The sequence below is a fragment of the Danio rerio genome, chromosome 6 (assembly GCF_052040795.2).
Source record: "Danio rerio strain M-AB ecotype USA chromosome 6, GRCz13ab, whole genome shotgun sequence".
Classification (NCBI taxonomy): domain Eukaryota; kingdom Metazoa; phylum Chordata; class Actinopteri; order Cypriniformes; family Danionidae; genus Danio; species Danio rerio.
The window spans coordinates 47,498,045-47,523,638 of NC_141026.1; the positions used below are offsets into that span (position 1 = coordinate 47,498,045).

General features: G+C 33.9%; 1 protein-coding gene across 3 annotated transcripts in view; it reads left to right on the forward strand.

Annotated features, from left to right (window-relative positions):
• Positions 1 to 374: 374 nt before the first annotated feature.
• cntn4 (contactin 4) overlaps positions 375 to 25,594 on the forward strand; it is a 430,281-nt gene continuing 405,061 nt past the window's right edge. For all 3 annotated transcript variants that reach the window (XM_087256006.1, XM_087256002.1, XM_087256003.1), the window contains exon 1: positions 375 to 539. The gene's annotated coding sequence lies outside the window, so the exon portion shown is untranslated. The remainder of the gene's footprint in view (positions 540 to 25,594) is intronic.

Below are 25,594 nucleotides of genomic sequence, written 5' to 3' on the forward strand. Positions count from 1 at the left end.
GCAAACATTCTAGTACTAGAGTATTACGTTTGTTGAATTTAATCAATCTTGTACTTATTTTTGGAACCCTTTATTGAAATGAAATTGCTAAATTCCTGTGATTAAAGTTTGTTTATTGTATTTGATGTTTGCTATCTTTCATAAATTGTGATTGTGATATTTAAAATGTGTTGTGTGAGCTAGCATATGTTAAAATTATACAAATTATGCCAGATTAACAGCCAATCCTAAACCCTAAATCCAAATCCTGCCTATCAGTGGTTCAACAAATCATAGTTCATGACCGAATGAAAGCCAAAGACTATTGGTTGTTTTTAAAAAAAGTAGGCGGGCTCTTTTTATTGTTCAACCCAAAACATTCAACTAAGTGTTTCAGAACAGAAAAGTAAACTCAATAAGTGGTTTCTAACGTTTTAATTAAAAATAAAAATAAAATGGATGCAACCCACCATAAAATGAGGAGGAAGATAAAACCTAATCTTAAAAATTGAAGAGGATCTCTCAGAATGCTATTTCCTCTCTGGGTACATCTTGCTAAGGTAAGCACACCCCTCAAATCAACTTCAAGCCTTAAAATCAATTTGAACCCAATATGAGAATCTAATGTCCACTTCATAAACTGTATATGAACACACTGGAGTTCATAATTTGACTGCTTTCTTCTGATAAATGAAAGAGCCTGATGTTAGTGGATATGTTTGTTTTCTGCTGCCTGAATTCGTATTTCCAGGTCATGGACATGCTTGGTATAAACAAGTTTTCTTAACTAATGTTGCTTTGTTTTCATTTTCATTTCCTCAGAAATGTTCATAATAGGTAGAAAATAATAGATAAGGCTGGTTTTTCATAATTGAATGTCCTGTGTTTGATCAATACACTTGAAAATGGAATGAATTGGCTTATTTTTGTCAATTACTGTTTATATTTAAAAACTGTCATCGAAATATTGGATGTGGTCTGTTTAGAAATCCTCATATTGAATATGATTCTGCACCTGGGCTGATGAGTAACTTGTTTTAATTAACATAAAGTATATAGATTTTCCTTTTCCAATGTAGCACCTGCAACATGACTAAGCCGTTTTTAATATGCCAGTATTCTATTTTTTTTTATTTTTTTACTACCGAGCAGAATGACAGAATAAACAATTATCTTACCTCATGAATGACCATATGTGTGGCGCTGGAAAAAAAGCATAAAAAAATGATCTCTCATCTGTCTTATTTCAGTCTAATGATCTGGTTTGTTTGGAAGCTTGAGTTGTTTTAGTGATCAGTTTGTTTGGGAAGAAACTTAAGAAACTTAAGCTGTTTGTCCAGTACAGTCCTCTCATTGAGGTAAAGTTGATTTTATATTCACACATTCAGACTTTCTCCCTAATAATATAATTTAAGAAATATTTATTCATCATTCATTTTCCCTCTGCTTAGTCCCTTTACTCATTAGGGGTCACCACAGCGGTATGAACCGCCAACTTATCCAGCATATGTTTTACACAGCAGATGTTTTCTTTTCATAGTAGAACATTTAATAAATGCTGCTTATCATTTGTATTACATCGTAGTTTTCATTTCTTTTTATTATTTTTATTTTACATTCATGTACGTTTTAAGTTTAAGGTGTGAAGTTTGATAGATTTTCTTTTTTTTTTCACTGGTCAATTGTCATCTTGTACACCAGTCTTGTCATGGGGGCCAGTTCATAAAAAGCATCCCAAATTAGGGGCTGGAGAGACAGGACTTGCAATAAGAGTGACACAGCATATGAGCCCATATTGTAGGGTTTTTTTTTTCTTTTTCTTTTTTTTTTTTTTTTTTTACTCCCTAAGACCTCTACATTGGATTTTTCTACATGAAAATGTTAACATATTGCATTTTGAAACTACATACCATCACTGCATTGTACAATGTGGCTTTTTTTTTTTTTTCCAAATGTTGTATTTGAAAGCACAACAAAAGCAATGTATTGCTTAAGTAGGTTCTTCTACATTCAGATTTTGGGTTGTACGATTATATAGTCTGAGGTTTCATGGTTATCACATCTAATTTAAATTTAAGCTTTTAATTTGTTAGGTAGTTAAATGAACTGTTGTGATCATCTGCATTCATGCATACATAATCATTTTAATAAATTGTAATAATTTGTCTAACATATCTTTTGTTTACATTGCACCGAAAGCCACGCACAACTATCAACGCTACAGTGTGAGTCGTTATCTAATGCGTGCATCTGTGCGTATATATTCTTACATTGGAAATAACAAACTTGCACACAGAAAAAAATGCAATATGTGAATGGCCCGCTGCTATTGTTAATTCAGTGTGCATGCATATTAGACTTGATGTATAAATTCGAAACTAGCGCACAGGTGGCATAACTTTGTTTAGTTGCAGCAGTTTTGCCACTCGCTTGATGTCAGGGGACTCACGCTCTGCGCAGCCTTTAACTGCAGCTCGCGCTGTATTTAAAAGATGCATTTCGTTTCATAAATTTAGGGGCCGTTTTTCGACTGAACTAAATTTAATTTTTGATGTCTTGGTAACACTATTTGGAGGACCAGAACAATCTGCCTCAGGGCCAAGTTCGACCCACGGCCTAACAATGAAATAGCCCTGTTCTAGGAATCCAGATTTTTACAACATGTTACTGTAATGTTTGACTTTACAGGATTTAACTGTAAATATTCACAGTATAATGTGTTGTATTAAGAATTTTGTTGTGAAATGAACCAAATTAGCATGATTACAGCAAATTATTGTTAGAAGGGTTACATCTTTTGAATGTTAGTTATAGGAATTCAAACTCTTTTTATTTTTCAAAGACTAATTTTTATTCAAAATTCATATTAATTAACTTTAATGCTAGTATTGACACTTTTTTGATATAAAAAAAAAAAATGAATAAAAAAATAACAGAATGTTATTGCAGCCCCAAAAACAATTTGGTGGCATCTTAAAAAAATAACTTATCTCGTTTTGAAAAGACGTGAATAGTAATTTTCATTTTTGATTGCACTGCATATTTATTTAATTTTATAAAGTTAACATGGAAACATAAAGTCATTTTTAATAAACATAAACCATTTTCCTAGCCAAAAAAACATAATAAACTGGAACAAAATATGTAATCAAATATCCAAAATGATCTCAGATCTCCACAAGTCAGATTAAATGCAGAATGACTAGCCGAGGAAACCCTGCTTCACAATAAAATATAGTTATTTTTACAAGATAATACTGTTAAATCATAGTAATGGACTTTACTATCTACTGTGAAGAAACAATATATGACTGTAATTTCTCAATAATTTAATGTAACAAAATCACAGTAAATTACTGTAAACTACCTCAAAGTAATTTGTTGTAAATTTCCTTAAGTAATGCAATTATTAGTCAGTAATTTACTGTGAATTTAAGGTATTTTTTTATACAGTAATGCACACATATTTAATTTATACAGGCCAATGTGCATAGAACGTGTGTTTATGTAAGTGTGCCTTTTATTTGTCTGTTTACGTAATACCTGATGTAGGGGAACCTGAGCCCTATTGTTTGCATGCAGTATTGCGTAAGACAAAAAAGTCTGACTGACATAACTTTTATACTTATTTTTCAAAAAGCGGTATGCAGTGTTGGTGGCAATTCTCATCAGGCATCAAGCGGCTTTAAAGATTTGCACTGCGTTGCAAAGGACATGTCATAAGCCCTGATTGGAACTGACAGAGACACAGTATTACAGATATATAAAGCACCTTAGTGTAGTTTAGATTAGCCCACTGCATTTCACAACATCCATGTGTTTCCATATTGCACTTTGTAAAATCTGTCAGAGTAAATATGGCTCGTGGAATGTATTGCATAGCAGCATAAACAATTTGTTTTATTACATTTAAAGCATTTGATAAAATATATCAAAATTAGATCATAGTTTCCTTCAGAATAATTAAAAGAGGACATTTTTAATGCAGCAGTAATATTTGTGATGATGCCAGTCTTTTCAAGATTATAAGATTTCATTAAAATATGAAAGATTGTTAGTCCTCTCTCTCCTAAACGCATAGAGAAGCAAGTTTCTGTCATTTGTATTCTCACACATTTCCAAAGACTCCAATCATCTCAATAATACTTTTTGACATTCCAGCCCTTAACACATCTGTATTCATATGCATGTGTATTAGTTCTTTATGGAGATTAATGTATGGAAGTTGTAAGAATGGCTCCTAATCTGTAAATTTCGAAAGTGGCAGCGGAAAAGCAGAGACGTGACGAGGGTGAGATAGTCAAATATTCCAGCTACGACACTTGATTAAAGTAATCCTGTTTGTGCAACAAGAACAGAAAAGGTCTGAGCCCTATCTCCTCTAAGCAGCTGCCGGCTCTTCAGCGAAATCCACGTCTTATGTCGGAATCAGACGCTATTGAGAAGAAACTGATTGCGCTGAGCGTCAATAACGTGGAATAATTTATTTGAAATGAAGCGTGGTTTAGGCACTTTGTCATCGTTGTGACACCTATGGCACAGCGGGTCCTTGACTGGAAATGATTGTTTACAAAATAACACCTAGCTAGTAAAGGGAAATGAAATTTGTGCGCCTTTCATATTAATAAGGGAACTGAATAAAGCTCATTTCCATGCCAGAGATGTTATAAATCACTTCGTTTGGCTTAATCACATTCTTCCCTCGCTGATCCTATAAAATTCTGAATTTCTGAATTGTGATTATGTCTATTCATTTTTTAAGGTGCTGACACACTCAAAGTCAATTTCTGTTATGTTCTTTGGGTGCACTCACGCTATACTGACAGAACTGTGCAGGCACGTTTTCCAGTTTGTTTAACAAGTGTGAGTGCTCAGAATTGGGTCCAGTTGGCCGGGGCTGGCCTGTTTGGATGAAGTGGGCCAACGTCACTTTTAAGGGTTTTTTTAATCATTCTTATTTTTCAATGAACGCAAACTCTCATAGTTTATTAATTATGCCACCCCCCCCCCACCCCCTGCTGCACATCAGCTGCACCTTCAGCAAACCTCCTAGGCATGTGATCAGCAGAGGACAAAAGAAAGAAAGAAGATGAGACCCCTCTCATCTTAAAAAAAGGCATATATTGTATATACTGTACGTGTATATAAATATCTACAGTTGAAGTCTGAATTATTAGAGCCCCTATTTTTTCAACACATTTCTAAACATAATAGTTTTAACAACTTATTTCTTCGCAAATAAGAAAGCAACTTAGCAATGTGGATGTTTGTTTAAGCTCAAGCAGTTCAGCCCTACAGGTAATGTCACACACCTACATTAGATTGCTTTCAACCATGCAGTTTTAGATTAAATATGACCACAGTGTACGCATCTTCTATATTTCCAGCAGGATATGTGCCATGTCATAACGCATGAAAATTTTCAGACTGGTTTCATGAGCATGACAATGAGTTGACTGTATTCAAATGGCCTCAACAGGGATCTTAGTAGATCACCTTTGGGTTGTGGTGGAACAGGAGATTCGCATCATGGATTTGCTGCCGACAAATCTGCAGCAACTGCGTGATGCTATCATGTCACTATGGACCAAAATCTCTGAGGAATATTTCCAGTACCTTGTTGAATCTATGCCACGAAGATCAAGGCAGCTCTGAAGGCAAACGGGGGTCTAACCGTTACTTGTAAGTTGCATCTAATAGAGTGGTGGGTGAGTGTATTTACAAACAAATCTAATTCTTCAGACAATTAAAAAAAAAATCTAAATAATAAAAATCTTCTAGGATAAAATGCTGTGATGACTGTTCCTACATCTTGTGAATCGGGTCCAGAAGTATGCCTGTAATTTATTACGTGGATACACTCAGCTTGTTACAAAATTGCCCCAATGTAATTACTCAAAAATAAAGATTTTTTTTATATCGCATAACCATGGCCATACTAATTCCTAACACTGAATAATACTGTTCGTGTCACTGACTTTTTGACTTGACCCCATTGATGGGATCAGTGTTGTGGAACATCTCATGCTGAAACGTATGAGCTCAGGCTAAGTTATACAGTACGCTTCCTGTTGTTAGCGCTAGCTTGTTTGTTACACTTAAAAAGTTAACTGTCAGCTTTATCACCGTTAACGCAGTAATACCACGAAACATCCAGATCAAGAATTACCTTTATTATTTCAGCACAGTCCGGAATCATTCAACCAATCAGGGACGTCGTAGCAAACAAGTGTTGCGTACAGAGAAACATGGTGATGTATGGCTTCTCAAAGCTGCTTTGCTCTGTAAATTAAAGCGCTTAATTGCTGCCTTATTGCTCGGTGAAGATGAATAATAGTCATGAGGCTTATCATTGGCAGCAGACCGTGAAGCAGCCTCCTCACACGGAGCTCGACATCCCCCCCTCAGACGCCTGCATTCAGGAGAGACGCTGGTGCAGATATTAAAGCCTACTGAAATCCTGGAGTGCTGGTTTGTGTTGTGTAAAGTTAGGAAACGGGTAATGATTTCAGCTTGGTTACTAAACTTTTATCGTATCTGCTTGCTTTCAAGTGGCACATTATGTTTTAAATTTATCATTTGTATGTTTAACGATGCCATGCTATGCATGTGGAATGCATGTTTTTTTTTGTTTATATATATATATATATATATATATATATATATATGTATATATATATATATATATGTATATATATGTATATATATATATATATATGTATATATATATATATATATATATATATATATATGTATATATATATATATATATATATATATATATATATATATATATATGTGTATATATATATATATATATATATATATATATATATATATATATATATATATGTATATATATATATATATATATATATATGTATGTATATATATATATATATATATATATATATATATATGTATGTATATATATATATATATATATATATATATATATATGTGTATATGTATATATATATATATATGTATATATATATATATATATATATATATATATATATATATATATATATAAATATATATATATATATATATATATATATATATATATATATATATATATATATATATATATATATATATATATATTATTATTATTATTATTATTATTATTATTATTATTATTATTATTATTTTATTATTGCAATAACAATGGGCCATTACAACAAATAGAAAGACAAAACTGATATAAGTATAGTACAAGACATAGAAATATAACTTTTTTTTCCAACAAGAGAAATGTAAGAATTTTAAAATAAATATAGTAAAGGTAAAGCAAAAGAAAGACAGAGAGAGAAAAAGAAACAAAAAATAAAATAAATGAGGGCACATGACAATAATAAAACAATTAAATGCAGAATATTACATAAAGCACATGTTTTATAAGTTTAATAGCTTGTTGTGAGAGTCTGTGATGGTTTTTAAATGCAGTTCCAATTTTCGTATAAAAAAAAAAATGGCTTACATTGAGAAAATTTGAATCTGTGTATAAAACTTACTTTCCAATAAATAAAATGAGGTTTATGCCAGAGCTGAATTAAGGAATTGTTTTTCTTTAATATAAAACCCCAAAACAATATGTCGATAGCTTAAAGAAAAATCACCACAAACCTTTTGGACAATTAGAGAATTCACATCAGACCAGAAAGATTTAACAAAGGGACATTCCCAAAGCAAGTGAGCAACAGATTCAGAAGAAGTCTCACAGAAAGAGCAAGACATGTTAATATCATTTTTGAATTTTTGTAAAAATTATTTAACTGGATAAATTCTGTGAATAATTTTTAAATATATTTATTTAATTTTATTTGTTAAAAAAATTCTGCACCAAACATACAACCATTTAAAATCACCAGATAGATTGTTCCAATAGGAAATAGAAGACGGATTTGTGATGACAAGGTCTAAAAATGAAGACCTGATTTTATGATTGGATTTTTTCAGTGGAGAAACAAATGGATCCAACAACAGTAGAATCAGGACTAGGGGAACAGACAGAAATCAATAAATTATTATTATTTCTGAAAAGCATACACATTTCAGAGGAGATGGCCTTACAAAAAGTATTAAATTATTTTTTTTTAGATATGGGCAGAGTATATGTTATAGTAAAATCAGAGTAATGTAAAACAGTGTGTGAATACACAAAGATGGAATACTAAGAAAAAAGATTTAAAAACTAAGAAATGGTGTCACCTTGACAACTAACTAAAATTATATACAGTTAAAGTCATGCTAATGTGGCTAGCACTGTAAAAGGTTGCTGGTTGGAATACTGGCTTGGCTAGTTGACATTTCTGTGTGGATTTTGCATTTTCTTCCCATGTTGGTTTGGGTTTCCTCCAAGTGCACCATTTCCCCCACAGTCCAAACACATGCACTTTAAGTGAATTGAATAATCTACAGTAAATTATCCATAATGTATGAGTGTACTGTTTTGCGGCTGAAAGGGCATCTGCAACCCAGGAATGAAACCTTAAACACATTTAGACAATTTCAAAAAAAAAAAAAAAGGATTCTAAAATAACATACAGTAACAAGTGCACCTTTAAATGTTTGGTTTGTCACTTAAATATCAATAACCTAATGTGACTAGTATTTGTACTAGCCATATTAGTAACTTCATGCAACTGCTATTTGTCATACACCAGCCTCTAGTATACCTCTCTGATCACCACCTCTGCTTAAATTGTAAAAAATGGCCAGGTCCCAGAGTGGCTTACCTGGCAGAACAGACTCTCAGAGGAATTATCTGATTAAGTTTTGGGTCTTTCCGTAGCATGTCTACATCCCACAAACAGTCAGAATGTCAACTGACTGACTCCTGGGAGATTCATCCAACTACATGATTGAACGAGAGTAAATTATGAGTGAACGGTGCCATCTCCCTTATGGGCCCTTCTGTTTCAATTTGGCAGATCTCTGGACAAGGACGGGGAGTGATAATGCTGAGCCGTCTCAATGCTCTCAAAGTTTATCATTTGTCAAAAACATTTACAGAAATGTGTTGTTTTTTTTTTAAGAATATTTGCTGCATACAGTACCTAAATGCATTGTATTCCCAAATCATTAATCTATAAAATTTTAAAACTAAACCTTTCAAAATGTAAACTTAACAGTTAACGGATAAATTTTGGTATATAGACAAAAATTTTTAAATCTGCAGCAGCGCAGATTAATATGTGATCATATTTAACAAGATCACCTTACATCACTTACATTGAAAACAGCACACACTTTAAAAACGAATTAAGTTTCCGTATTTTGTGACGCACGAGGGTTTTCCATATATTTATGATTGTGAGTTGCATTATGGAACTTTGATGGGTTCCATTTTTGATATTCCATTTTATTTTCAACTTGTTTATTACACAAGTGAGAGTTAATATAAATGATCACTAAACACAGTGCTCTGACACAAATGTGCATGTATTGGACCATTAAAGCACTCACATTAAGATGGCGTAAGACATGTGTGTGATCTGCTTGCCTCTGAGCCTGTCCGAGGCCAAAGAGCCTAGAATGACCAAGAGGTGACACTCAATAGAACATTCCATTGCAACAACAGTGCCCAGCAACAGCTTCGGATTCCACCATTTTGGAGTAAAAGCGATCGGCTGTCCATTGGATCTCATTGCTGTCACGATGGCAAGCAGCTGCTTTGTTTTTTATTTAAAAGACAACAATACAACACTGACTATCACAATCATCAGCACTTTTAATAGTTTATTTTACAGACTTATAAAATGCTGTTGTTCTATTGGAATTTTCATTCCAAAATGGCTGCAGCACCATCTAGTGGCTATTTCTCTAATCGCACTAGAGTGCCGCCTCTTGGTGATTCTTTGCCCAGGCTTAGCTCAGCACATACCCACAACAGCATGTGCTCTTTCGCACTTTTAAAAATATGAATGATTTCAAACGTACATCAATGAATAATGTGCATCCCGTGCATTACAGGACATGCTTTTAGTCGTTTCCACATGTGACTGAGCTTTGCAGAACAAAAAATGTGTACAACTGGAAAAGGGGTGGTGTATGATGGAATAATCGTTTAGCTTGATTAATGGTTTTTCATAATTGTTAGAAGCCTAAAACGAAATTGGGTTTTCGATAAATTGCACAGCCCTACTGCAACCCAGACAAAATATCACTTTAAACTATTAAAAATGTTAATAAAAGTAATTTTTTAAAAAACTTTTCTGTGTTAAACGTTGTTGGAAGAAAGATCAATGTTCCATAATGCAATTCAAAAACATAAATAAATGGGCATACTCCCAACCAGTCTGCATGTGTTTTGTGGACCGTGCATTTGACCGTGTCCCTCATGGCATTCTGTAGAAGGTGCTCTGGGAGTATGTGGTCAGAGAGTATAGGCTTTGTTATGGGCTGTCAGAGTAGGAGTTTGGTTCGGATTGCCGGCAATAAGTCAGACTTGTTTCCAGTGCATGTTGGGCTCCGGCAGGGCTGCCCTTTGTCACCCATTCTGTTCATAATGTTTATGGACAGATTTTCTATGCACAGGCTTAGGCCGGAGGGGGTCTGGTTCAGGGACTGATTTCATCTCTATTAATCGCAAACAATGTTTTTCTGTTGGCTTAATCGAGCATGGACCTTTAGCATGCACTGGGGCGGTTTGCTGTAGAGTGTGATGCAGCTGGGATGAGAATCAGCACCTCCAAGTTCGAGGCCATGGTGCTGCACTGGAAAAAAGTGGTTTGCCATCTCCAGGTTGGAGGTAAGTCCTTATCCCAGGTGGAGGAGTTCAAGTATCTTGGGGCTTTGTTCATAAGTAAGGGAGTAGCAGTAATGCCAGTCCGTTGTGGTAAAGAAGGAGCTGAGCTGAAAGGCAAAGCTCTGGATTTTCCAGTCAATCTACGTTCCTACTCTCACCCATGATCATGAGCTTTGAGTCATGACCGAAAGGACAAGATCTCTAATACAAGTGGCTGAAAGGAATTTCCTACACAAGGAGGCAGGGCGCACCCTTACAGATAGATGGAGGAACTCTGTCACCCAGGAGGACCTCGGAGTAGAGCTGCTGCTCCTCCACATCGAGAGAAGTCACCTGAGGTGGCATAAGTATCTGTTTTCAAGTAAAGTTATCAAGTTAAGGCACATTACTTGAAGGTTTCCAAATCAGAGCTCGATGAGGACCTCTGCTAGTTAAAATGTGGGAAAGCACTTTGTTGCAAAAAGTGTCAAATGTTCACAACTGACCAACTCATTCATCTAGTGATCTTTCGAATGAGACGGTAAACTGAGGTCCTGACTTTCTGTGGTCATTAAAATCCCATGGCACTTCTCGTAAAGTGTAGGGGTGTCCTGGCCAAAGTCCCTCAATTGGCCCTTACGATCATAACCTCCCAATCATCCCCATCAAACAAATTGGCTCTATCACTGTCTCTCCACTACACCTATACCTGGTGTATGTCCTGTGGCTGCCGTTGGATCATTCAAGTGGATGCTGCACACTAGTGGTGGTGTGTGGGAGACCCCCCCTCATGATTGTGAAGCGCTTTGGGTGTGTGGCCATACACAGTAAATGCGCTATATATGAAAATGAAGCTTTGAATGTCACTAATCACATGATTATAGCAAAACTAATCAAACTCTGGTACACTGCGAGATGTATCATTTTTATTGATACATGTTTTGAAGCCTCGGTGCACAGCGTCACATCAGACCTTGACGTAGACCTGACCATTTGTCTGCTTTTGACTACGCTCTTGAATTTCCTGCATGCTTCTGTTTACCCCTGCTTTGATCGTTGCCTGCCTGACTATTCTTTGTAATAAACTGCACATGGATCTTCACCTCTGTCCCAGACCCTTACATGACAGAAGACTGTCAGCTGTGGCAGGAGTGATTGGAGTAATGACTGATGGGAGTTGTAGTTCGGTTTAGTGGCAGAATTGTTGTTATCTAGCGATCTGCAAATGTTAGCTTACTGGTGATCATGATAGTTACTTTATTGTAAGTTCTTATGTTTTCCTCTAGCCAGATTTGCATGAAACGCCACCTTTAAAGGTATTTTTTTTTAAATATTTACCCTAAAAATGTAAATTTCCTTATTAATTTAATGTGTTACCTGTATAAAATTGAATGATTTCTAATTTTGACACACTGTAGTTTTAGCACATGCCAACAAATCCCTTAAATTATGAACACCAGATTAATATTTGATGAACAAATATTAAATCATTTGGCTGACTGCTTTAAGAGGTTGGAATATCCTCATGTGTAACCCTGTAAAACATTGGCTAAAAAGTAAAATAATCTACTGGTGTCCTAACAAACAGTGTAACCTCATTATATCATGTGCTGAAAAGAGTTGGTCTTTCACAGATGTGCACTAGTCTGGGCCTAAAAGGAAACTGCATTACAAGCATAAATGTCTTTTTTTCTTGTAAACAATAGGATGGAATATTAATGTTTTCTCTCCCGTGCTTACTGTCGACTTCTCACATTGCAATAAAATTACCTTTCAAAAAGTTGATAAACTGCAATCTGGCCACTTTTAAACAAAAGTTATCACTAAAAAAAAAGGAGTTAATGTGGCTTTGCTATGCCTGCGGCCTTGCAACATGTCTATCATCCCACCTTCTAAAGAGGGTTTGGGGGATCTTTTAGAACATAGCTGTTTTAAACGATTAAAAACATGCAGAAATCTGCATATTGTTTGCCAGGAAAAAATGGGGGGAAAGACCTGCTTAAGATATCATTTATATAAGATATAAGATATAAGATATAAGATATGATTGAGTTGCTGCCATGCGATTGGCTGATTAGAAATTTGCGTTAACGAGCAGTTGGAGATATACCTTGTAAAATGGTTGGTGACAGTATATTATATTGATCTTTTTAGTATTTTTTTTTACTAATTTAACAAACAATCAGTAGCAGTTGCACTATTGTAACATAAATAATATAAAATATCATTCTCATATGGAAATGTTTATTTATTTTTAATGGGATATCAAATTTCCTTCACATTGGTCTGTGTGCTTAATTTCTGTAATCCATAACCCACACATTAATTAAACCCACAAGATTAATCTGGTTGGTCTTCTCAATCATTTTGACATTGAGTTTTAAACCTGATTGTGCAGATAATAGTGCAACCTCATGTAATAGCAGAAAATAATATCCACTTGGTCTTTCACAGATGTGGACTAGTCCGGGCCTCAAGGAAAACAGCATTACTAGCACAAATTGTATTCTGGTGAACAATAGAATGCTATTTTTATTAATATTATCGCACCCATGCTCACTGTCTTCTCTTGTGCAGTAACATTAACTTTTTTTAACATTAAGTTTGTAACAAAAATGAGAAACTGCAAGCTCTCTTTAAATCTTTAAAGTAAAGCTATTGCCATAAATAAGTAAATAGGGAACTAATATGGCTTTATGTCTGTGGCAAGAGCAGCATGTCCACACCTTCTAAAATCTTCATGAACAATCAAAGCAAAGTAAATAAGATGTCTTTCAGAGATGTTTTCCTGCTGTTTTTAGCGGGGTTTCCAAACACTGTATTTCTAAATAGTTAAAAAATATATTGAAAGCTGAAGTTAGTTTAGAAAAATCTATAAAAAAAAAAAAACTGTTAAAAATGTATACATTTTTGAAAGTCCAAATGTGCACATTTTATTTAATTTGAATCATATTTATGTTATAATAAGTCATTTTATCAAAAATAAAATATTTATATATTTTATAATATAATATTATTATAAATAAGGCAAGCCTTTTTTATCAATTTGTCTTGTTTTCTGCAACTCTCACATGGTCGCTCACCGAAGCTAAGCAGGGCTGTGCCCGGTCAGTATCTGGATAACCACATGGGAAAGCTAGGTTGCTGCCAGAAATGGTGTTAGTGAGGCCAGCAGGGGGCGCCCAACCTGCGGTCTGTGTGGGTCCTAATGCCCCAGTATAATGACCGGAACTCTATACTGCTCAATGAGTGCCGTCTTCTGGATGTGACGTTAAACCGAGGTCCTGACTCTCTGTGGTCAGGTTGTTCTTTGTAAAAGAGTAGTGGTTTCACCCTGGCATCCTGGCCAAATTTGCCCACTGGCCTCTGTCCATCATGACCTCTTAACCCTCCCCATGTCATAATTGGCCCTATCACTCCGTCTCCTCTCTACCTATCAGCTGGTATGTGATGTGCGGTCTGCCGCAAATTGGCTGCTGTTGCGTTATCCAGGTAGATGCTGCACACTGGTGGTGGATGAGGACAGCCTGATCTCACGAGAAAACATAAGTATTTTACGTTTTGCCAGTTTAGTGGCTAATTCGTACGAGTTCAGTCGTACGAAATGGTACGATTTTTAAAAGGAGGCGTGGCACCTGACCCCACCCCTAACCCCAACCGTCATTGGGGGATAAGCAAATCGTACTAAATTGTACGAATTAGATCGTACAAATTCATACGAATTAGCCACTAAATGAAAAAGTTACGAATTGCCGTGAGATTGTGTTGATGAGGAGATTCCCCTCAATGTGTAAAGCGCTTTGAGTGTCCAGAAAAGCGCTATATAAATGTAAGGAATTATTTATTATCGAGAGATAAAAGTGTGTGTTTTCTACAGGTGGTTTTTCAAGCCCACTCAACTGTGTGAGGCACACTCACAATTATTAATGATTTGGGGATGCTGTGTGGTGTGGTGGGGCAATGGTTGGTTTCATTCACAGGAAATCAGGTGATCTTGAAAAAGATAAGGTTTTAGTTGTTTGAATGATACCAGTGAATCTAGTAGTCTGTGTGGGAATGGGAAGATAATTCCACCAGCGTGGAACATTGAATTGAATAATAACATTAATTAATGTTGTCTTGCCATGTTGCAAAAAAAAAAAAAAAAAAAAAAGAAACTATAATGCATTTGTAATGCCTGTGGCAAGAACAACCCTGCAACATGTCCATCCGCGCATCTGTTCCTACTAAGATGTGATGTAAAGAGGGCGTGTTGTGCAGCCACTCTGATTACACTGTTAAAGCTACAAACGTAATATCAATCTTTGCCCCTCTGAGAAAAAGACATTGATTGGGTGGAACCCGCCTAAAGATTAATGACACCACATTCGCAACGTGGCATTTAGTCTTTATTATTGCCAGCAGGCATGGAGCGTCACACACAAATGGGCGAGCACACACACTCACCCGAAGACACACAGCATGTGCTAACACTCCTCTAATCCAATATAGCGATCTCCCTGCTCTCGCATCCCAGGGAAAGCTTTCTGGCATGACAGGCTCATTTCAAGCGGCTTTTTCGCCAGTTCCTGAGGGCGCACGGCCAGTTCAGGGCAGGTCTTACTTGGGGAAATTGTGTTAAATGGAGTGTGAGGCCCGGCATTTTGACCTCAATTAATACCGTTCTCCTCAGTGTCTGAAAAGAGCACAACCTCCGCTGTCGACGAGCAGGATTTAATCTGTTCTACGTCTTGTTACCTTTGGCGGATCGTATCGTAATCATAACTTCGGCAAAAGAAAAAAAAAACTTAACCCATTTAATCTCACCGTTCACAATAGCGAAGAAGATTTTCCATTTGTAAACCTCTAAAATGATACCTGCTGGTGTGTCCAATGTTCATTCATTCATTTTCCTTCAGCTTAACTTCCACCTATTCTGGTATATGTTTAAACAGCGGATGCCCTTCCAGCTGCAACCCAGTACTGGGAAACCCCTATTCTGCACACTCATTCACACAAACACTCATACATTATGGTCAGTTTAGTTATTTAATTCACCTACTGTATAGTGCATGTCTTTGGACTGTGGGGGAAAGCAGAGCATCCGAAGGAAAGTCACGCAAACATGGGGGGAACATGCAAACTCCACACAGAAATGCCAACTGACCCAGCCAATAATTGAACCAACGACCTTCTTGCTGTGAGGCGACAGTGCTAACCACTGAGCCACCATTTTTCTATTATTGTAATTATTATTATTATTATTATCATTATTTAGGGGTCTCATTATGTGCTATGACTAGTGCAAATTGTCACTTGAGCAGAGAAGTTTTTTTTTTTTTTTTTTTCTACAAAACTAAAGGTTAATGAAATATGTTAAAATAAAGATATGGACAGGTCCAGACAAATGTCATACAGCTAAATATAATATAATATAATATAATATAATATAATATAATATAATATAATATAATATAATATAATATAATATAATATAATACAATATAATACAATATAATACAATATAATATAATATAATATAATATAATATAATATAATATAATGATTTCTATGCATTTATATTATTTTACAAACTTTATTGTTCATAAATAACCTGAATGTTGGCATATTATTTAATATTTTTATAATATAACAATAATAATACTACAATACTTTAATAATATAATACTAATATAAAACTGAATAAATATCTATTGAAGCATATAGATTAAATGATGGGTTCAAAATTGGCCCAGAATTTTTATGGGCCCAAATATGACATGTAATCTGTTGTCCTGATACCTTGAGCAAAATCTTGATACCTTGAGCAAAAACATATATATATATATATATATATATATATATATATATATATATATATATATATATATATATATATATATATATATATATATATATATGTATATATGTATATATGTATATATGTATATATGTATGTATTTGATAAAGTTCTAAAATTACTCTGGTTTATTTCCTTCAAATAATAATAATAATAATAAAAAAAGAAAGAAACATCTCATAAAAGAAATCTCATTTAAATATGGCCACTGTCACATTATTTTGATAAAATTTTCACAGCAGATAACAATGTTATTATGCATGTTACAGTAAAATGACAGTTTAGTCTTTATTTAGTCAGTTCTGTATGGTTCTCGAATCTGATTGGCTGATAGCCATGCGATATTCTGCAATATCAGAGTTCCACAGCCTCCTTACCCTTGTGTATTACTCTGTCCACATTTTGTGTATTGTGATCTTCTGATTGAAACAAATAGTGGGAAATATTTGTAGACTGATGGCATGTCATGCCGTTCAGCCTTATAATCCTAAAATCTGAGCAAAATCACCTGTTTTGTCATTACCTTAGACATTACACTAGTGAATCATTCAAATACTAACTCTAAGTGACGTTGGTGAATTAGTAACACCTTCTGCTGTTCTGACGTCAGCTGCAGATGTGAATGGTGGAAGAAAATAGTTCATCATACAAAAGGAGTTTTAGACTCTGTGTGTGATTTTTTTATTTATTTATATTTTTATTTAATTAATAATTTTTTTTTTTATTTTATTATTATTTCCACATTTATATCCACTGTTGTATAAATACAATACCCCATAGAGCAGTGTAATATGACTGTATATCATCACTGGTGGGAAACTAAGGCAATGCATGCCTCCCCCTAGTGCCGATATACAGCCATATTGCTCTGCTATTCGTGTGAATTTGCTCATAAAATAGAGAGAGTTTATTGTTTATCTTAGTATTCCTGAGGGTTTAGTATTCTATGGGACTCTATTCCCATAGAGTTTCTATGTATAATAGTAATACAATTGTTGTAAATGTTTGTAAAATTAGGGGTTTCTTCTTGCTGTACTTATAAGAGCTCTGTGGACAGCTCAACGTTAGCCACAGTTCTGTTGAAACATGGGAAATCAATCTCTGTGGGTGTCCAGGGTGTTGATCAGTCTCTGTAGGCATTTCAAGATGGTGGAAGACTGTGATATATATCCTGTGTAGTGTTGATTGCTTTCCGTTATAGAATATTCCCAGTGGGGTTTTAAGGGAGAGTTCACCCTAAAGACACTCTGTTCTTTCTGTTGTTGCCTTTAACTTCTATGTTTCTGCTAAATGCAAAAGATGAACTTCCTGTTTACACTTCACAGTTTTCTGTGTGTGTGGACCAGTCAAAACTTTTAACCATATTCTTATACTGTATCTTCTACCATAGAGAAAAAGTGATATAATGTTTGCAATGATATGAGTATGAGTTAATGATGATGATATATATGTTGTGTGCTATGAATATTATTTGTGTATGGATTTCATAAGTTCTGTGACGGATTGCTTGTGCTCTGTTGCAATGCTGTAACTGTGTTTATTCATTCATTCATTCGTTTTCTTGTCGGCTTAGTCCCTTTATTAATCCAGGGTCACCACAGCGGAATGAATCCAGCAAGTTTTTACGTAGCGGATGCCCTTCCAGGCGCAACCCATCTCTGGGAAAACTGTGTTTATTGTTATAATTATTTTTTTTTATGTTTAGTGAAAAAGAACATGGAAATTCTTATCGGGACATATTTACAATTTAAAAGGCAAACACTGTTGAAAAAAGTAATTATCGTCAGGTTGTGTATTAAATATTTTGCTCCTATTTGTCTTTTTCACTGTTAAACTTAAACGTGTTTTACACCAGAATTTGGAATCCACCTACTTTATTCTAATTGGACATCTGTCAATTTATATATCTGTCATTTCAATGGGAGCTGTTAAATGGCTAAGACAGAGCAGCCAAAGGAACAAAAAAAAAATAATTATATATATATATATATATATATATATATATATATATATATATATATATATATATATATATATATATATATATATATATATATATATATATATATATATATATATATAATATATGCATTTACTATATATGCATATATTATATATATATATATAATATATGCATTTACTGTTTAAAACATTGCGATTTGGAGGGTTTTTTTTTACTATATACATACACACACATACACACACACACACACACACACACACACACACACACACACACACACACACACACAACCAGATTTCATGATCGAGGATTGAAAGATAACCTTTTGGCATAAAAAGCTTTCATATAAACTGTTGTCAAAAGTGTATGGAAAGTAAAAAAAAATGTATATTAAAAAAAGTTCTATATCAACATTGTTTTTTATAATTCAAGTTTTGTTATTTTTTTCTTTCGATACATGACAGACTATAACAGGAGTTATGCCTTAGCCATAAATAAAATATATAACGAAACTATCCTGGATCGTGTCAAATCGTCAATAAAAAAAATCCAGCTAACTGAGTAATCCACGTACGAAGAACGAACCCCTGGTCTTTTTTTGTCTCTTGTTTATCCTCATAGCATCCATGTGGGATAAAAGAACGGCATCTTAAATTAGTCTTTCGTACAACGCAGTTGCCATTTAATGTATAAATCTGACTCAAACTCCATCTTTTAAAATTTGAATCAAAAGCGGAATAAAACAGTCTCCTGTGTGTGTGTGTGTGTGTGTGTGTGTGTGTGTGTGTGTGTGTGTGTGTGTGTGTGTGTGTGTGTGTGTGTGTGTGTGTGTGTGTGTGTGTGTGTGTGTGTGTGTGTGTGTGTGTGTGTGTGTGTGTGGGTGGCTTATTACACATAAAAACAAACTATAGGAAAAAGACAGAAGCAAATAAATTAAATAATTAAAATCAAAGAATAATTTAGGCGAAGAAAAATATGAAGAAGTATATTCAGAATTGAAAACCATAACTGCAAATAAATAAATAAAGTTTCATTTCTGACAAAAAAGTCCAAATTTAAACTCAGAATTACAAGAAAAAAAAAGTATAGAAGGAAATATATAGCTACATTTAGTTCTATGTGCATGTTTAAAGCGCTAAGCCTGCGGCTCTTATTTTGTGCCCTGAATCATGACTAACTCTCAACACGTCTGACATTAGTGCCATAGTAAGAAGCCATGACCACCATTTGAAATTTTCCAACTGACTAACCAGAATTCGGGCAAACATTCATCTCTTCAAATCCTCTTTAGAGGCAAATGCAGAGATGTGTGCGAGAGTGTTCAGCAGCCAACTTGTCAACAGCTTTAACACATTAGCACAGAAGAAATAGCCTTCTGCTTGTGTGAGAGAGAAGTGTGACTCAGAGAAATGTACAGAATAGAGAAAGAGCGTATAGTGGTATTGTCAAATCCCAGCTTAACATTTCAAAGAGCAAATGTGTTTTTCAGACGGTTCCTATTAAGAGAAAAACAATTCAGCATTTTTCCATTGCTTGCCTACAGCAGACTCTGAAACTATGTAGCGATGGTTTTTATCTTGTATTCTACTTTCGCTTGGTCTGTAAGTGACAGGTAATAGGATTATTTTTAAGCTTCAGAAAAGACGTCAATGCACAATTAAAATATCATATAATATATGCATTTACTGTTTAAAACATTGCGATTTGGAGGGTTTTTTTTTTACTTTAGAAAGAAGTATATCGAGTTCATCAAGGTTGTATTTATTTAATGAATTATTATTATAATATTATATTTAAATATGACTTATTCATGTGATATAAGTATTACAAGCAGTGCTTGATCGTTTTTGATCACCAGCCACTGTGGCTAGTAGTTTTTCAACACTCGCCATTTTCACTTGCCACAATTTTGTTGCTTGGAAAATAAATTTTGTATGCATAAATTGACGTTTGCAGGCTAAAATGACTTGATTTAGATCTTATGTCTTGTTCACATGACTTCATTTCACTGTTTTGTATGTTGTATATGACTTTGCTCAATGAGCATGAGCAAATTGGTAGGAGTTTCAAGGCGTTAAACCAAATTTTCCTCTGGCCACACTAAAAAAAAAAAAAAAAAAAAAAAGCCACAAATTTCTTGAATGATATTTTCAAAAACTATCCAAATTCAATAATTTTCTTTAAAACAAAACAACAACAACAACAACAAAACAATTGACATTTAAAATATATATATATTGTGATGCATCTAAAACTCTGTCTTGGATAAAGGTCTCAGATCACCAGTTAAACTATATAAAAAGGAAGTTAATCTCCTATTAAAGCAATGTTGGCAAGGCAGTGGCGCTGTAGGTAGTGCTGTCGCCTCACAGCAAGGAGGTCGCTGAGTCGCTGGTTCAAACCCGCGGCTCAGTTGGCGTTTCTGTGTGGAGTTTGCATGTTCTCCCTTCGCGTGGGTTTCCTCCGGGTGCTCCGGTTTCCCCCACAGTCCAAAGACATGCGGTACAGGTGAATTGGGTAGGCTAAATTGTCCGTAGTGTATGAGTGTGTGTGTGAATGTGTGTGTGGAAGTTTCCCAGAGATGGGTTGCGGCTGGAAGGGCATCCGCTGCGTAAAAAACTTGCTGAATAAGTTGGCGGTTCATTCCGCTATGGCGACCCCGGATTAATAAAGGGACTAATCCGACAAGAAAATGAATGAATGAATGAATAAAGCAATGTTACTGTAAAAGATAATAATGCACGATTTTAAACACTCGCGTACGTCAAACCACCCGTGCGCGTGATACTTAAGGATCACCTAGGTCTCACCATGCATGATCCTCATTTCATTTGGTATTTATCTGCTTTATTTTGCTCGCTTTAGTGTTAACCCCGCTTTTAAGAAAAACTACAATTTAAAAATGATTTTCAACCAGCTAAATAGGCTAGGAGTGTCTGTCTAACCCGATAGTTGTCTAGTTCGATAGACTACAGAATAAATCATAATTATACAATAACTTGCCTAATTACCCTATCCTGCCTAGTTAACTTAATTAACCAATTAAACCTTTAAATATCACTTTAAGCTGTATAGAAGTATCTTGAAAAATATCTAGTAAAATATTATTTGCTGTCATCATGGCAAAGATAAAATAAATCAGTTATTAGACATTAGTTATTAAAACTATTATTTTTAGAAATATGTTGAACACATCGTCTCTCCATTAACCAGAAATTGGGGGAAAAATAAACAGGGAGGCTAATATCTCAGGGGGCTAATAAATTTAGAAAATAATTCTGTTTTTTTAACCAGTATATTTTTAAATGGCAATACTTTTTTTTTTACACTGTAAAACAAGCGTTGCTGTAATTTTATTAATTTTTGGTTGAATCTAATTAACTTTTCCATACATCTTAATTTGCATTAAACTGACCAAACATATTAATGTAAACTTTGAATAACTTTTTTTACAGTGTATGATTGTGAATTTAAAGTAAAAAAAAAAAAAAAAACAGACAATAGTTCTTTTGAAACTATTTAAATTTATAGAAACTTTACTGTAATTTTTTAAATCAATGTATTGCAACATTAACTCCAAAAGCCCATCCACTGCATGTGTTAAAAATAAACTTAAATATTCTGATATTGAGAATGGGTCATGTCAACTTGCATCAATCAAACTAGATGCTATAATATTATTATATACTATACAAAAATTGAACCATAATGCAAAAAGTAAATACATTAATTAATTAAACTTAATATAACTTAAATTAATTGAAATCTGATTAACTTTTCAAACAAGTTAAAGCAACATAAAAAATATTTTCTGTCATGATATTTTTTATATTTTGTCATTAAACTCTTTACAGAGTAGGATTATGAATTTAAAGTTCAAAAGAACGTCTTTGTTAATAATGTAAATTATTTTTGTGAAAAAATATTACATTTATTTGTGACTTATTTCTGTGATTTTAAGTTTTTAAATATACCGATAGAAGCATTTTATTATTATTATTATTATTATTATTATTATTATTATTATTATTATTATTATTATTATTATTATTATTTATTTTTTTTTATTTTTTTTTATTTTGTTATGTTTGTGTTAACCAATATTTTTTTTTCAGCCAATATGTATTTTTTATACTGTAAATTATATATATATATATATATATATATATATATATATATATATATATATATATATATATATATATAATTTTTTTTATTATTATTATTATTATTTGTTGCATCAAATTACCATTTCTAGTCATCTCAACTTACCTCAACCAAACTATAAATATTAAGTTAAACTGAATGGGTCTGTCCATATTCTACTTAATTTTGGGTTTAAACATCCCGATTCCACATACAGTGTGCATCCTGCATTTTCTACAGCCATAGTACTTTCTGCTGAGGACGTTTCCCCTCTCCATTTGTCATATTGCCAGTTAGTGATTTGTGATTATTCACGTAATAACACAGATAAACTGGAGAGTGCACATCCACTGTGAAACTGACTGGTTTTCTTGTTTCTGGAGTCGGAGGCTCGAGCAGACTGACAGCTCAGTGGGCAGAAGAGCGAAGTCACCTCTCATACTTGATGAAGACAAATGATCTCTGCATAACACTCTTACCTCGTGGATCAAATATAAAGAAATGTGACACTGACAAATGGCTCTGACTGAAATGTGTCACTTGATTGAATGGTTCCATGTTCATTTTCTCATCTCACCCACTCAGAGCCGCATTACCATTCATACAGTTGCTCATAAAGCAATTTGCATCCGCCTAATTTGTGCAAATGGAGTGGGAATTGTTGGGATGAAAGTCTAAAGAAATACCGCTGATGAAAAAAAAATATACAATTCTGTGTCTTTTCATCAACTTAATCAAGACTGTGTCATATTGGAATTTTCATCTCGTACATGCCGGAAGACAGAATTAGTCTGTTTTGTGATTATTTTATTATTTCTTTCCCCTCCACTTCAGTGTATTTGCCACAATAAAAGCAAGACATTCTTAGTTATTCCATTTCTTCTTCTTCTCTCTCATAATGTATAGCTGGCACCAATTTAACAAGTGCTAACTTGATAGGCTACGTTTAGATGGCTCTCGGAGCGGCAATCCTCCCTCTGGCTACGATGGCGTGTGGACTGGTGAGGCAGTAAATGCTGTTTAAGCATCACTGAGCAAATATATCCAACCAAGTCATAGCTGTTTTGTTCAAGGAAATACAATCCGCAGCCCTCTGGCAAATAACAGAATGGAAATCAGAATAACCAGAATTGTATTTTGCAATGCCAGAGACGTCTCGGGGTAGACATTTTTGTTGTTTATAGTGTTGAAACCATCTGCAAGAACAAGTTATATGGAGATGACCTAAAAGCAGACGCTATCTTAAGATTTATTTATTTTTTTTGCAATTAACTAAACGAATTAATGAACAAATTAATATTAAAAACCAACAACAGCAATAATAATAGTAATAATAATAATAATAATAATAATAATAATAATAAAAACAACAACAACAACAACAACAACAACAACAAATAATTGTCTTCTTTTTCTTTGTATTATTATTATTATTATTATTACTACTACTACTAAAAGGATAAACCCTAATAATAAAAAATAAACTCTCATATGACTTAATTTGGAAACCCAACATTATTTAATAATGGAATTAATAGTGCTGTCCCAAAAACAAACTGATTCTTAGCTTAATTAAATCATTTAATAAATACATAAATTATAAAAAAATAGTAATAAAACTGTAAATTATGACACTACTTACAATTTTTAAGAGTTAAAGTTCACACTGCAATTAAATGGATGAATCCAGTGGGTATGAAGCATTTTGTTATCTGTCTCCTATGTATGTGAAGTGACTGGTGTATTGGCCTAGTAGTGTTGCCAGATCTTGCTAGAAAAACATCAAACAAGAAAAAGCCTTGAACTTTAACCCAAACACTTATTCAAGTTATTACATTCAAGTCATCCACCTGGCTACTTTATTAACTCCATAAACTGTATCGCTTAATAGCCCAAACATACTTAATAAGTGTCACTTGTAATAAGTGTATATGGCAATACTTCAAGCGTGTGCTCTGTAATGCAGCCATTCAAGTATAAGAAAACATAACAACTCAGTAGACAGTGAGTTATAGTTAACTTTGGTATTACTTTGCTAAAAAAATCAGATTCCAAAAGTGAAAAAATATGAAATGTTTAAAAAATCAGATTCCAGATGTCACACAATGTGGAATTTTGACTGAATGTTGTGAGTTCTTGATAAAAAATAAAACGTTCCCACTTTATATTGTGTCCTTAACTACTATGTTCTTACATCAAAAAATAAATACAATGTACTTACTGTGTTTATAATGTATTTGAGAACACTTGTGGTGCTTTTGAGTTGGGATAGAGGTTGGGTTATGGACAGGTTTGGTGGCATGGGTAGGTTTAAGGGTGGGTTACGGTGTCAGGGATGGTCAACAGTGTATTTACAAATGTAATTACAAAAGTTAATTACAGATGTAATTACTTACATGTATTTGCATAAGCACACAGTAAATACATGTATTTACACAATAAGTACATTGTAACAAACTATTAACTTTTGTGTAAGTACATATTAGTTAAGGCCACCGAATATAAAGTGGGACCAATAAAACATACAAAAAAGACCAAGCACTTAAAGTTCCAAATTAGGGCTCGTATCACGATAAACGTCATCTCATATCCTGATAACAATATATCACAATATGTTACTTATTCTGTTTTGTTCTGTTTGTTTGCATTGACCACATGAAAAACACTTTCTTGTTTAAGTTTGACTAAAGTGGTGGTCCAGAGTATATTTTTAAGGCTTGGTTGTGTTTATACGATGCAGAGCAATGTGTGCTTATGCTTCATTTGTAGAAAATCACGTTGTTATTTTTTTTAATATATCTAACTTCTATTTTATACAGCTACTCGGCTAACATGAAAACAACTGTCATATTTCCTAGTTCCTCTGAAAGGCCGCTCTCACGAAGCTCTGATTGGTCAGCTAACATAAAGTGCTGTGATTCGCAGATTGGCT